The sequence below is a fragment of the Eptatretus burgeri genome, chromosome 3, assembly GCF_056783735.1.
Source record: "Eptatretus burgeri isolate ZD-2024b chromosome 3, Ebu_testis_v1, whole genome shotgun sequence".
In the NCBI taxonomy this organism is placed as follows: Eukaryota; Metazoa; Chordata; class Myxini; order Myxiniformes; family Myxinidae; genus Eptatretus; species Eptatretus burgeri.
In genome coordinates, this window is record NC_140963.1 from 42,952,566 (window position 1) to 42,966,484 (window position 13,919).

Below are 13,919 nucleotides of genomic sequence, written 5' to 3' on the forward strand. Positions count from 1 at the left end.
AATAAGGGAGCTAAGTTGACTTGCTGGGATGAGAACACTCTACGTCATAGAATCTCCAAAACATTTGAGTGAGATGGTTCGTAATGAAGGCTTTCAGATGCAAAGCCAATCCAAAATTGCTTTCATTGCACTGCACATGGACAATGCATTCTTGTTGATTCACAAAGAGGAAGAATCACTCCAGTTTGTGGTGATGCATCAAATACCATTGACCCACAAATACTTTGTACCAGACAACTAGCCTGTAAATGGAGATAGATTTCACCCCATTTAGGTTGCCTTGGGAAATCGGAAGCAAGACCACCTCAGGTGATGTGAAGTTCAAGAGCTCATTTGGCTTTTGCGCTTTGAATTGTGTGTACCCTTGGTTGCTGCTTCCATTTAACTGATGCAATGACGTTGCACAGAGGAAACTAAAATGACAAATGCATACATACTCATCTTCATCCACAAGCAGTTGACAAAAGAGAAGAACGACTTTTTGCCATATTCTTCCATCAGAGGAAACCGATGTCAATATTACAGGCTGAGCGGATAATTGCTTCGGTATGCCTTGTTGTGCACTGCATCTCAATTCCTGCTCCATGATTTAAGGTTTAGTGCTGCGCCGCAGAGCTAAAAGTGCTTAGTCATGCCCAATTAGAAACCCCCATCTTCCTGGCACAACCAGGAAAAAGAATAACAAAGTGAAAGGATGCCTTCATGATGCCATTAACCTGGGATAACTGGTGCTTGGTGAATTGGATGTTGGTGATGAGTACATTGCACAAAGCGGCACAAGAGGTATTGACGTTAGACCAAGTTTTGTAATGCTTCAGATACTGTTCTTGCGTAACTGTGAGCTGCTGTTACTTTTCAGTTCACATGGCTACAATACTGGTATTGGTTATGTTTGCCTGCCAGTATTACTGATCAAGCAATGGTGCTTCCATTTGTCAAACTGAAATGAAAACTATACAGTGATCATTGCTTCTCAACTCCAAAATCCTCATACAGGTGCAATTACATGGACTTTGACATGGACTTTCGGTTGTGAAAGACATGAATGAGGATTAATAGTTTTGAGTGAATTTGTCTCATTACAGTGTCGATAACCAATACTCCTAATAAAGTGTTTGCCTTTCTATGGATGTGCTGAAAATCAAGATGGTGGTGAGTAAGGCAACAAAGGTGGTGGAAAAGCAAATAATTATGAATCTCTGATCAATGAAAACAGCATGCCTGTTGGTCTGAATTTGGATTCAGATCAGGTCACCCAACCCTGGTTATGCTGCTTCTGCTTTTCCAAACAAAGGATGAAGTTCCTCAATGCCAGACATGAGACCAGAACCATCTCCATAATACATATATATATATATATATATATATATATATATATATATATATATATATATATGTTGTGAGCTTTTGATACGATCTGGTGCCCCAACCTGCTGACCAAACTCTCTTCCTATGGTATCCAAGGCAATATCCACTCATGGCTCAGAGACTTCCTCTCCTGTCACAGTCAACGCATGGCTCTTAATGGAATTTTCTCATCACCTCTTCCTGTACAGGCTGGAGTTCCTCAAGGGAGTGCTCTGGGCCCTGTGCTTTTTCTGGTTTTTATCAATGATCTCTCAGATTCCCTGGAAAACCCTCTTTATCTCTTTGCTGACGACTCCACCCTCTGCAGGACCATCACTCATCCCACTGATTGGCAGGCAGCAGCCTCTTCACTCTCTGCAGACCTGAATAAAATTATGAGCTGGTCAAACACCAGGAACATGTCTTTCAATCCTGACAAATCTCACACTCTCATGATCTCTTTCTGAGGGGACTGTCTGGCAAACCCTCCCTTCTACTTTGTTAACAATTCTCTTGACAAAGTTCAACCAATCAAACTCCAGGGCCTCACTATCAGCCATAATCTTTCCTGGGAAAGCCACATCTCCAAGCTGGACTCCAAAGCCAGTCGCCGACTGGGCAATCTCTGTCATGTAAAGTCTTTACTCGACAAACCTGAGCTCCTAACCTCATACAAAGCATTCATTGGCAGCCTGATGGATTACTGCTCTCTCTCTCCTCGGGGCTGCTGTTCCTGCCTCACACCTAGCTCGACTTCAGGCTGTGGAAACCAAGGCTTCTAGGATCATTGGATTCTCCCACGATGAAGCCGAGTATTTGGTTCTTTCACTCTCTCACCCCAGGCAGGTCGGTGCTCTTACTGTCTTCTATAATCTCCTCTCTAGCTTTGTACCCCCTCCCCTTTATTTCTGCAGAGTGCTCAAGGTCCACCAGCAACCCCCTTCCGGTGAAACTGCCAAAATCATGAATTACTGCTCACCTTCACTTTTTGATTCCTCTTTTTTCCCACCTCTGGAACAAACTCCACACTCTCTTCAATCCCACTCTTCCCTCCAGTTTTTCAAAACAGCTGTTCACCACCATCTCTTATCTTCCCCAATCAAAAACCATGATATTTTCTATCCCCGTTAATCCACCTCCGTCAAAGTCCCTGCTTTCCTTCCTGAAAGTCCCTGTGGTGTTCATATTGTTTACCCCATACACCCTGCCCCATCCCTCTCCCATCCACAGATCTCTTAATGTCTCTGTTCCCCACTATTTTGTGCTTCCCTCTCCCACCCCTCTTGTCTCCTGCTCCCTTTTTATATGTACTGTGTGTTGGCATTTTATGAGCCTTGACAATGTATCCAAAAAAATAAGTTGACTGACTTTTAGCAGCAAAAAAATGTTGTTGACTCCATGTCAAGAAATCCAAGTTAGAGTACCATTGACTATAGTTAGAGTATAGTACCAGTGAGAGCATTGATGCGAGTGGTCTTTGATGTACAAGGACATCAGTAATGTTGTCCAGCATTGACTGCATACACTCACAAGGAATTTCATGCTGAAGGAGCCTCTTATGTAAGAAGTGTGTGTCCCAAGGTGGGGAAAAACTTGAAAAGTAATGCACATAAAGCTTGCTGATACAAACATGACTCAAGGTCAATGTTGAAGCATCCTGCATTACAGGGTTGAAGCTTTAAGCTACACCCTGCACACATTACAGCCATTGTGGTTGTGGGGTTGGTGGAGGGGGCCAGTGCATAGCAGTGGCTACTATAAGAAGTTTAAAAAAACTTTTCCAACAGTGAAGGTTTCAGAATAAGTCCTGATATTCCTGCCTACATGATCCCGACAACATATTATAGTTGCCCCACTGGAAATGGCAAGGAATATCTCGAGTAAAAACATCATTCGTTGCTCAGCGTCACCCTCCAGTGCATTAATAGTCTCATATCAAAGGCTTATTGAGACATAAATTGCAATAAAGTCTCTAAATACGATGACCTGCGCTCAGGCCATTGACACAAGTGGCTGGAAAGGAGATTTCTACACATCAGGAGAACTGTCAGGGCCTTACCGCCCACACTCTAACAGCGTCTTGAATAGCAGACATTCCCAGCAGAGGGGTGCGTTGTATCAAATTTGATGACTACACTACATTGGAGCATTTTTCTCATCTACTGTAGCTTTGCTGACAAACAATGGAGTGGTTTCCATCTCCTACACACCCAAAATAAATCATTGCAAAACTTGGGCCCAACACAAAATGGTTAATTGACACTGTAGGAAAATCCTGTTCAGCCACTGAAAAAGCTCTCTGTCATCAACAACATATGATGCTGTTCCCTCATGGATAGATTTATGTCTTGGTTTCAGCACATTAGCCACACCTGTTGTGGAGCTATATACCTGGGGTTTTGCACACTGCCTGCACATGCCCTTTCACCTTTGTGTCTTTATACATCTGGCTTATTATTCTTATTTATTCTTCCTTCATTTTTTGTTTTACCTGCTCTCGAATATTAAAGGTGTATTGTTTAATCACATGATGATCGAGCTTGTGATATAATCATAAACAACGAGGTTCCCTGCTTCGACCATCTTCTGGGCATGTACAGGGCAACCATTGATGCGGCAGGTGCTCACCTTCTAGCCTGACCTTGAAGAGCTGCTAAGCAGCCATCAAACCGATGCATCGGATCATCTTGGCCGTCAGAGCTCTTCTATGGTGCATTAGCTGATGCTTCTGCGATTCTTTGGGCTTTTCATCCATTGCAAATGGCACAGTACCAAGGTTAACCTCCCCTCTGAGCAGAGTGGTGCTTTTATACTCCGTTAATAACTGCTGAGACAAATATTCCTCAGTAATTATTCCAAGTACAGAACAGATTGGTTGTGAAGTGAGAGATGTGATATTCACTGGACCTATGCATTCATATTCAGACAGAATTTCAAAATTGGAGCAATCTATTTTTTTCAACTGCGCATAAAAAATGTATACCTTGGTAAAAGACAATGTGCAATGAACTTTTACTGAAATCTTAAATTGCTTTATCTGTGCAACTCAGGCAATTCACAGACTCGTTTGATGTTCCCCCTGGTTTAATGCAATCATGGCTGTGAATAAATACATGTAAAGATCTTGTGGAAAATATAGTCTAGAGAGGAGCAGAAGATAATACAAAGCAATTGTTGTTACAAATAAAAAGTACAGCTTTTTTCTTCCTTCCAGGGTCAAAATATTTGGCTAATGGAAGAGCTTTCACACAAATCAGGCACACATTCGCAGATAGCGACGTCAGAAAACACCGACTTGACTTCAGCCAAACTAGCCGGTGACCTTGGGGGAAGTGATGCGACCTTCGAGTGCACTCTGGGAGCCTGCAGCATCATCATGAGTGACATTGCTTTTCCCTCCGCAGTCAGCAGGCCAATTGAGAATAAATATAACCGCCCCTCCCTCCCCCAACATCCCTTTTCCATGCCTCAATGGGATGCTAATCAATGGGGTTCACCAAATACTCTGTCCTCTAAATGCTGAGGGTCAAAGTGAGGAAGCAGCAGGTACCGCTTTTTAAGTGTTCGGGATGACTCGGCCAGGTATGAAAGCCTCAACAATGACTCAAGCAAATCCTTTCATCTCCTATCCATGTTAAGGTTGGAGGCTCCCAACACAGTGCTCTTGGCCCAATCCTATTCCTAATCTTCATCAACGATCTCTCTGACTCTGGAAAATCCCCTTTATCTATTTGTAGATGACTTCACCCTCTTCCGTGACATCCCTCATCCTTCAGATTGGCAGTGAGCAGCCTCTTCCCTCTTTTCAGACATTGACAAAATCACAATCTGATCAAAGTCTTGGAAAACATCTTTCAATCGTGAAAAATATCACACTCTCACGATCTCTTTCTGAAGGGACTTTATGGCAAACCCTCCCATCTACTTTTTTGACAATTCTCTTGACAAAGTTCAGCCACTGAAACTCCAAGGCCTCACTACCAGCCATTATCTTTTTGACAAACCAGATTTCTAAGTTGGCTGTCAACGCCAGTCACAAACGGGCATCCTCCATCATACGAAGTCCTTCCTTGGCACACCTGAACTCCTGTCCACCTACAAAAAGATCCTCATCCACAGCTTGATGGAATACTGCTCTCCCCTCTGGGCAGGTGCTCCAACCTCACACCTTGCTCAGCTTGAGCTGCATAACTTGCACTGTGGAAACTGAGGCCTTCGAGATTATAATTTCCTGCGATGAGGCTGAGTTGATGGACCTGTCACTTTTCCCTCAAAGACAGGTCGGTGATCTCTGTTTTGTTTTTTTTTGTCATCGCTCAATTTTTCCAAAGCAGAATCTCAAATATCACTTGGCCTTCCAACGTGATCGATCTTGCAACATAATATAGCATACCTGTACTGATGGTGTGCACCTGATATTTGATTTGTGTTCTTGACAGACTTTTGTGGATTGTGACCAAATTAACAAAAAAAACACCTTTACAATCATGACTTACATCAGTATCCACCGATTTCATGATGTTGATTTTTATGGATAGACTTGTATAAGAGCCAGTCAAAAATGATGGCTTGGAGTTATTTTATTAAACTGGAAATTCTGACATTTCATAGCAAGAAGTGTTATTTTGAAACACTACATGTACAAATGTGACCTTGTATGCTTTATCTTCTGGCATGTTTCATTTTGACAGTACAGCCTCATGAGTGTACCAAAGTCTGAAGCCTCGGCCTAGCGTCAGGTGTGCTTATATCGTCTTATTTATTAGACATCCTACGGACGAAATGAACATTCGTTTTACTCTGCGCATGTTGTACATCATGTGCAGCGAATTTCACCTCCCTGTGCCTTGTATTTGTTGTTATTGAAAAAACACACCTGAACACCGCCGTTGAGGCTTGCCGTCAACAAGTTGCCGTCTACAATTCCAATAGAGGAGATGTAATGACTCTTTTCTGGGAAATGTTTTTTGAGTTTTTTTATCCTCAAAAACAGACCACAATGAACACACAGTTGTGTAAAAAGATTGGCCTTGAAATCCTACTCAAATTGTCTTTATGAAGGGGGACAGAGAAATACATTGTTTTATATTATTAGACACACACTCTTGTGTGCAGCCATTAGGATGCTGGTTTGCACCATTGGTTAGGGACACAGTTGTGTTGCTGATGCAGTGCCCCTATTACCAGTACACTGGTACTCATTTCATCAACTTTGGAAGGATGACAGGCTGAGTCAACTCAACTTGGTGTTAATTCAGCAGCCAACAGGTGCTTGAATTCAAGACCTTAGGATCCCAAGCCAGCCACCCCAGCCACTAAGCCAACATCAGGCTATATTATTAGATTATTGATGGGGACATATTTTCCTAATTTATATTCTATCCATAAATTAATGTTGAAGGTCACGGTCATATGGTGGTCCAAAAAAAATATGGCTATTATTGGATCACAGGTCAAGCGAAAGTCGTGGGTGATCGCCAAGGGGAAGCCTCTCCCGTTCAAGGCCCTGTCACATCTTGACGTGTTAGCCAGCGTATGAAAAATTTGGCGAATATGCTGGCACACGTCGAATATGTTATGGGTAAGCTTGGTATACGTTAAGAGCACGCTGAAGCACGCTGGCATACGTCGTAGTACGCTGAGCTTGTCGACAAATTTTGGACACGCTCAAAATTTATCGACGTGCTCGGCGTATGACTCACACATTCCGCATACGCTGGCCATAAGTTGTAAGCACGTTATGCGATCATTGACACACATTACTTGTAAGTTAATCATAAGTTGAAACACGTCGAGGTAATGTTTAGCGAACCCGAAACATATTTCTAACCTATGAGTAACGTGCTTTGAACCTACCCAGTAGGCACACAACGTTGTTGCAACGTCGTTTTCTGCTTCTATCCTGACGTCAGAATTGGGTCAGTGGGAAGTTGTATTTGTAACACCCATGACGTCAGATTTCAACGTTTAACATTGAAGCATGACATTATTTTTCAACTTTATCACAACGTTCATGAAATGGAGTTTTTGTTTTTAACCTTTTCTTTGCACGCCAAAGAAACGAACATTGCAATGCATGACACCCTTCAGCTCCCAGCTTGATGGAGCCCTCGACCCGTAGGTCTGGGGCCAGCGGAGCACCGCTGTTCCACCGGTGCCATTATCAAAACATTGAAGTTGTATTGCAACATCATTATATGTTGCACAGTAACACATAATGACCACAACTTGAAAACAACTGTAATTCATAATCATTTATCACGTATCACGCAGAGCATGATTGTGGAAAAATATACAAGCAGTATTAACAATAATAATATCTTTATCCGTACCAAAAAAGCACACTCAAATACAAACATACAATCAATAAAAGTAGATACCATTGCAATTGAGAAACATATACTAAAAATGGGGAATAAAAAGAAATACCACATGGGTAAAAGTCGTAAATACCTTTTTGACAAATTCACTTTGTGCAAAGCACAGTTGACAATTCAAATTCAGAAAGTTCTGCTCCATCGAGGAACTGTGGAGCTTCTCTCTCAAATATAACTGACTGCACAAAAGCACCTTTAAGTACAACAACATCATCATCATGCAGTGTTGTTGTGGTTAGGGTGGTGGCTTGTGATCCTAGGGTCCTGAGTTCAAGCCCTGTTGGCTGCTGAATTGAAATACACCAGGAGGTTGACTCAGCCTGTCATCCTTCTGAGGTCGGCAAAATGAGTACCAGTGTACTGGTAAGGGCAAAATGAGTACCAGTGTACTGGTATGTCATCAGTGGCATAGCCACGTCCCAACCAATGATGCAACCAGCAGCCATAGGCTGCACTCAATCGAGAGAGAGTTAGTAAAACTGATGATAATTCTATGCTTGCAAACATTAGGAACATTAAAGGTATTGACAGATAACTTTCATTTATATAAAATGTCATTAAATTTTTTGGCTACTGATGGCATACTACCCATTGTTACAAGATTCATAATTAAGCAACCTCAGGTAAGAATTATGAGAAGACGAAGAACCACATATAAATTTTGCTCTACGACATAATAGTTGACATTCAATAGGTAGAAATTCAGCAATGACTGGTAAAAGAGTACAATATGGGTACTGATCATATAAATTCAAAGGATCATAAAAACTTTTACTTCCTACTTGGGAAGTCAAACACCTTTCTGATAGAATTTCTCCATGATATATACAATTTGGAAATATTTTTACTTATGTCCCACAGTGGGCATCAAGAGAATGAGGTGCAAAAAGACTTAAGCAGATGATACTTGACATTATATGAACAGTGCATAAAATTATATAAAACTGAATTACAATCAGGCAAATCAATGAGACCAAATCGATATCGACGTGTGTGTATTCAGACAAAGAAAAAATATAAATCTCACATCATTAAGTATGAAAACACAATTTTGAATGCATCTCACATAAATAATTCCAAAGCACAAAAAAATTAATTTATTGGGTGTTTTCAATATTAATTTCACAAGAAAATAAAATAACTTCATTATGCATAAAAGTCCATGTAAATATTTTCACAATGTAAACTTAGGCTGGGTTTCCAACATACAACATTACAATTAACTATGCTGCAAATTCTTAATAATCCAGGACGTGGACGGCTGGCACAGCGTGTTGCTGTTACTCGTTATTATTACAGACTTCCTCTCCTGTCGCAGTCAACGTGTGGCCCTAAATGGAGTTCTTTCATCCCCTCTTCCTGTGCAGGCTGGAGTTCCTCAAGGTAGCGTTCTGGGCCCTGTTCTTTTTCTGGTTTTCATCAATGATCTCTCGGACTCTCTGGAAAATCCTCTATTTCTCTTTGCCGATGACTCCACCCTCTGCCGTACCATCTGTCATCCCTCAGACCGGCAAGCAGCAGCTTCTTCGCTCACTGCAGATCTGGATAAAATCACAAACTGGTCCAACACGTGGAACATGTCTTTCAATCCACACAAATCTCACACTCTCACTATGTCTCTTCGAAAGGACCGTTTACAAAACCCCCCCATCCACTTTCTCAACAATCCTCTGGAAGAAGTCTTCTCTTTCAAGCTTCTGGGTCTCACTATCTGCCATGACCTTTCCTGGGAAAGTCACATTTCCAACCTTGCCTCAAAAGCCAGTCGCCGACTGGGAATCCTCCGTCGTGCAAAGTCCTTCCTCGGCCCTCTTGAGCTCCTGACTACTTACAAAGCTTTTGTCCGTAGCCTGATGGAGTACTGCTCTCCCCTCTGGGCTGGTGCTCCTGCCTCCCACCTTTCTCGACTTCACGCTGTCGAAACCAGGGCTTTTAAGATCATTGGCATCTCCCGCAATGAAGCTGAGTCTTTGGGCCTCTCACTCAATCACCGCAGGTTGGTCGGTGGTCTTTCTGTCTTCTACCGACTCCTCTCCAGCCTTGCCCCCCTGCTCTCTCTGCGATTTGTCCCAACCACATTTCCACAGGGCGCTCAAGGTCCGCCAACAACCCCCTTCTGGTAAAACTACCAAAATCACGAATCACTGCTCATCTTCACTCTTTCATTCCTCTTTTTTCCCGCCTTTGGAATAAACTTCCTCACTCTATTCTTTCCCATTCTTCCCTCCAGGCTTTCAAAACAGCTGTTCACCACCACCTCTTATCTTCCCCCATCCAAATCCTCGATCTTTTCTACCCCCGATAATCCACCCAAGCCCACTTCCTTCAATTCTCCTGCTTTCCTTCCTGAAAGTCCCTGTAATGTCCATCTTCTCCTCGCCATGTTCCCCGTCCCATCCCCATCCCTCTCCCTTCCACAGTTCACCTGTGTCTGTTCCCCAATGTTTTGTCCCTTCCACTCCCACCCCTCTTGTCTCATGCCTCCTTGCTGTGAGTTGTGTGTTAGCTCTCATTCGAGCCTCGACCAAGGTATACAAAAAAAAAAAAAAAAAAAAAAAAAAAAAAAAATTATTACACTAGTACGTGCAAAAAATAAAAATAATAAAAATAACTTTCAAACAACCACACAGGCCGTTCCTTCGCTCTCGTAAACGACGACTGGATTGGGGCATTGTGTTTATCTATAAATGCACATAAGAAATCTAGAAATTATGAGAATACAGTAAGTCATCACTATCTGGTCCGTACGTTGTATCCCGTAATGGGGAACGCGGCTGAGGATCTCTTCCCCTTCGGCCACGCCTACGCAGTTGGTTTGGTAAATAAATGGCCATAACTTGGGAAGCACTTGTCCGATTAATAATAAACCTTGAAAAGGCACACACTCAGGTCCCCAGCAATATAGCTGGTAAGTTTCAATTAGATTGGACCAGTGGTTGTCGAGAAACAGCGGTCACGGTCACAGACACACACACACACACACACACACACACACACACACACACACACACACACACACACACACACACACACACACACACACACACACACACACACACACACACACACACACACACACACACACACACACACACACACACACACACACACACACACACACACCTGGAATTATAGATAGATGAGAGCTTGTTCCTGCCCGCACCTCCACACCGATCAGGGGCATATTTCAAATGTTATGATATGGCAGTGTCCACATCTGCCTCTGTTGCTGTTGGCTGACTGGTCATGGTACTGTCTGAAAAATAATAAGAATTTCCACTTCGTATACATTTGGCTTTATGATCATCAAACAAGACTTGCAATGTGAATTACGCTCAAGTCATGCACATTATAAACTGTCATTTAGCAGAATTCATTTCCTCTGACAACTTTATAAAAATTCAGGTTCCGGAAAGGTCTCTTCCCATTCTTTCCACACAAATTGTATGTGGACATCACAGCATTGGACATTCACCCTTATTTTTGAAAATAAAAACAATTTAGTACACCAGTGTTCATACATTCTTTATAATATAAAGTTATTTTCATGTCTTTTGATAAACATTTTACCAAAGGAAAACAATTGTGCACCGAAAAACTTGAACAACTCCCCAAGTGACAAACTACCACAATGAAGGCTTCATTGTTACAAGCGGCAGTTTGTCGGCGGCCAAAGGGTTAATTTTTTTTTTAATGACAAAACCACTTTTTTCGGCGAACAATAACTGACAATTGTTTTCCTTTTGCCTTTGGTTCGGCCTAACTCGTTAAAAGAGGACATAAAAAATAATATATTATAAAAAATAATGTTAATTGAGGTTTTTTTTAAGGGCAGTGGAACTTTAAATTTGTTACATTGTGGTAAAATGCGGTAATTCGTCGGACCCGAACGGCCGAAGCATTATCCACACCAGAAATATATTTTAAAAGGTTCTGAACCAATTAAACTTGTCCAAAGTAATTTTTACAGAGTTCCCTTTATTTACCACAGAGCGGTGTTTTTTTTCACCAGGCCCACGGAAAAATGAATTCATTATTTACCGTCGATTTCTCCACACGATCAGGGCCAAATCAGCGACAGCGAAACGAGATAAACGGACGATGAAATCGGGTGTTGGAGGATTCGATCGTCAGATTCCATTCCCGAGTCCAACGCTCGAACCACGATCGAGGGCCCCGAAGGGCCCGGGAGAGTTTACATTGAATGTAACGATATAGATTCCATCACACCGGTAACAGGAACACATCATGGATTCTGTGATTTTTAAAACGTCCAGAAACAAAAGCTAAGACATAAAATCGATTTATAATATTATACTTACCAAAAATGATCACGGCGGAAGATAATTTTAACTATAAAAGCGGAAGTCTTCTTCAGATTAAAGCGGATTGTGTGTCACACTCAGAAATAGCTGAAAGTTCACAAGTTTAACCAAACCTTGCAAATGGCGGCTCGTGATGCGGAAATAGCAATTAGCCAATCAGATCTCTCCTCCGGTGAGAGGAAAAACACAACCACACACGTCACGAGGTGGAAAAGCGGTCACCATGGCAACACACGAGGTGGAAAAAAACAGTTTTAGATCATCGAGCTGCGCGCTGTGGCTGTACCCCGTCGTGATCTGGTTGTACAACCAAGCGGCCGATTCCCGACGTCGTGAGTCTTTCATACTGACGTCGTGTGCCTGCTGCGTATGTGTAATGTATCTCCAACGCATATTGACGTATGTAGACGTATTTGACGTCTTCTGGACGACCAGAGAACTTACTGAACGTGTTTCTAACGTACAGCTACCGTGTAATGGCGTATTGGCAGCGTTTAGGGGAATTGGTATATAAAAATGGGGTTCACAGGAGGAACCGGTCAGTGTTCCAGACTCCATATTGAGTAGATGTCCATGTCAGTAGTATCAGTAGTATTAGTAGTAGGTGAGCATATCATAGTAGTAGTAGTAGTAGTAGTAGGTTCATGTCAGTAGTAATAGGTGAGCGTGATGGGTAGGGTGTGGGTGATGATCGATCCTCCTTGCATCCGTGTCCATGGCCACGGCCAGCAGACTTCCTTGCAGCATTCTTCGAAGTTTTCTTCGGCATGACGGTGATATTGACACTTCGATGTCGACTGCAGTATGATTTGAATCGTCGAGCGGCAGCCTTTTAATAGGCTATGCCACCTGATTGTCGGCGATACGCTGCCGCGCTATGCATAAGTTAGACTATCGTTGGGCATAGGTTGTGAACGCCGCCAACACGCTAAGCATTCGTTAGTATAAGTTATCTATAAGTTCTCAAAACGTTCTGTGTACGTTATTAATACGTTATGCATAGTCTAACTCGTTATGAATACGCCCAAAACTGAAAAAAATATCAATAGTTCAGCGTACGCCAGCGTTTTACATACATTTTGATACGTTGCCATATGCTGGCTAAAACGTCAAGGTGTGACAGGGCCCTAACTGGGGCTGCAAGCGTAATGATTACCTCCACTTCCGAAGGTGAAGGAGGTTTGTTTTCTCCCCTTTCTGTTGGGTCGCCGAAATAGGTGACCCTTATTGTCAGTAATTCTGTCTGTTTGTTTGATGTTTGTTTGGATGTTTGTTCGTTTGTCATCAGCATAATTGGTAGTAAACGTGGGCCGATTTTGACCAAACTCGGGTGGTAGGTACATATTATGACCTCGTGCTTTGGTAATTGTGATGGTTGCTAGGGACGCTTTGGTTCCCTAGCAACAGCCGAAAAACCTTCAAAATCGGTACCGTTCACGCGAAATCAATTCCGAAAGCTATTATCCCACGTAGGCTTATGAAATTTGGCATGCATCATCTACAGGTGATGCTCTACCAAATATATTCCTGTTTTTGTGATATATGGAATAGTTTACCTGCAGCACCCCCTACAAATGGGGTATGCCTGAAAATTGGCGAAAATTGAAGGCCCCCTAGCGACCAGGTAATTGCGTCGATCCGAATGAAACTTTGCAGGTTCATAGAACGCAATGAGTACTACAACTTTGCCTCAGGACATATTGACCGATATTGCTTAGCTCAGGGGTCAAAAGGCAAAAATCGATAATATGCGAGAGCTGGAGGTGCCTTCGCGCCAAATGCTACTCCTCCTATGGTTATGGTCAGATGGTCATGAAAATTCACACTAATCATCTGGAATGCATTTTGCACAAATGTTCGAGCCGGATTT

General features: G+C 42.4%; 1 long non-coding RNA gene across 4 annotated transcripts in view; it reads right to left on the minus strand.

Moving 5' to 3' along the window:
- The window catches only part of LOC147029776 (uncharacterized), a 169,446-nt gene extending 156,922 nt beyond the window's left edge, over positions 1 to 12,524 (minus strand). Inside the window, exons 1-2 of one of the 4 annotated variants that reach the window (XR_015056079.1) lie at positions 12,047 to 12,524; positions 10,848 to 10,980 (exon numbers count right to left, since the gene is read on the minus strand). This is a non-coding gene — a long non-coding RNA (uncharacterized LOC147029776). The remainder of the gene's footprint in view (positions 1 to 10,847; positions 10,981 to 12,046) is intronic. The other 3 variants (XR_015056077.1, XR_015056078.1, XR_015056076.1) reach the window with 3 other exon arrangements.
- Between the last annotated feature and the right edge of the window lie 1,395 nt (positions 12,525 to 13,919).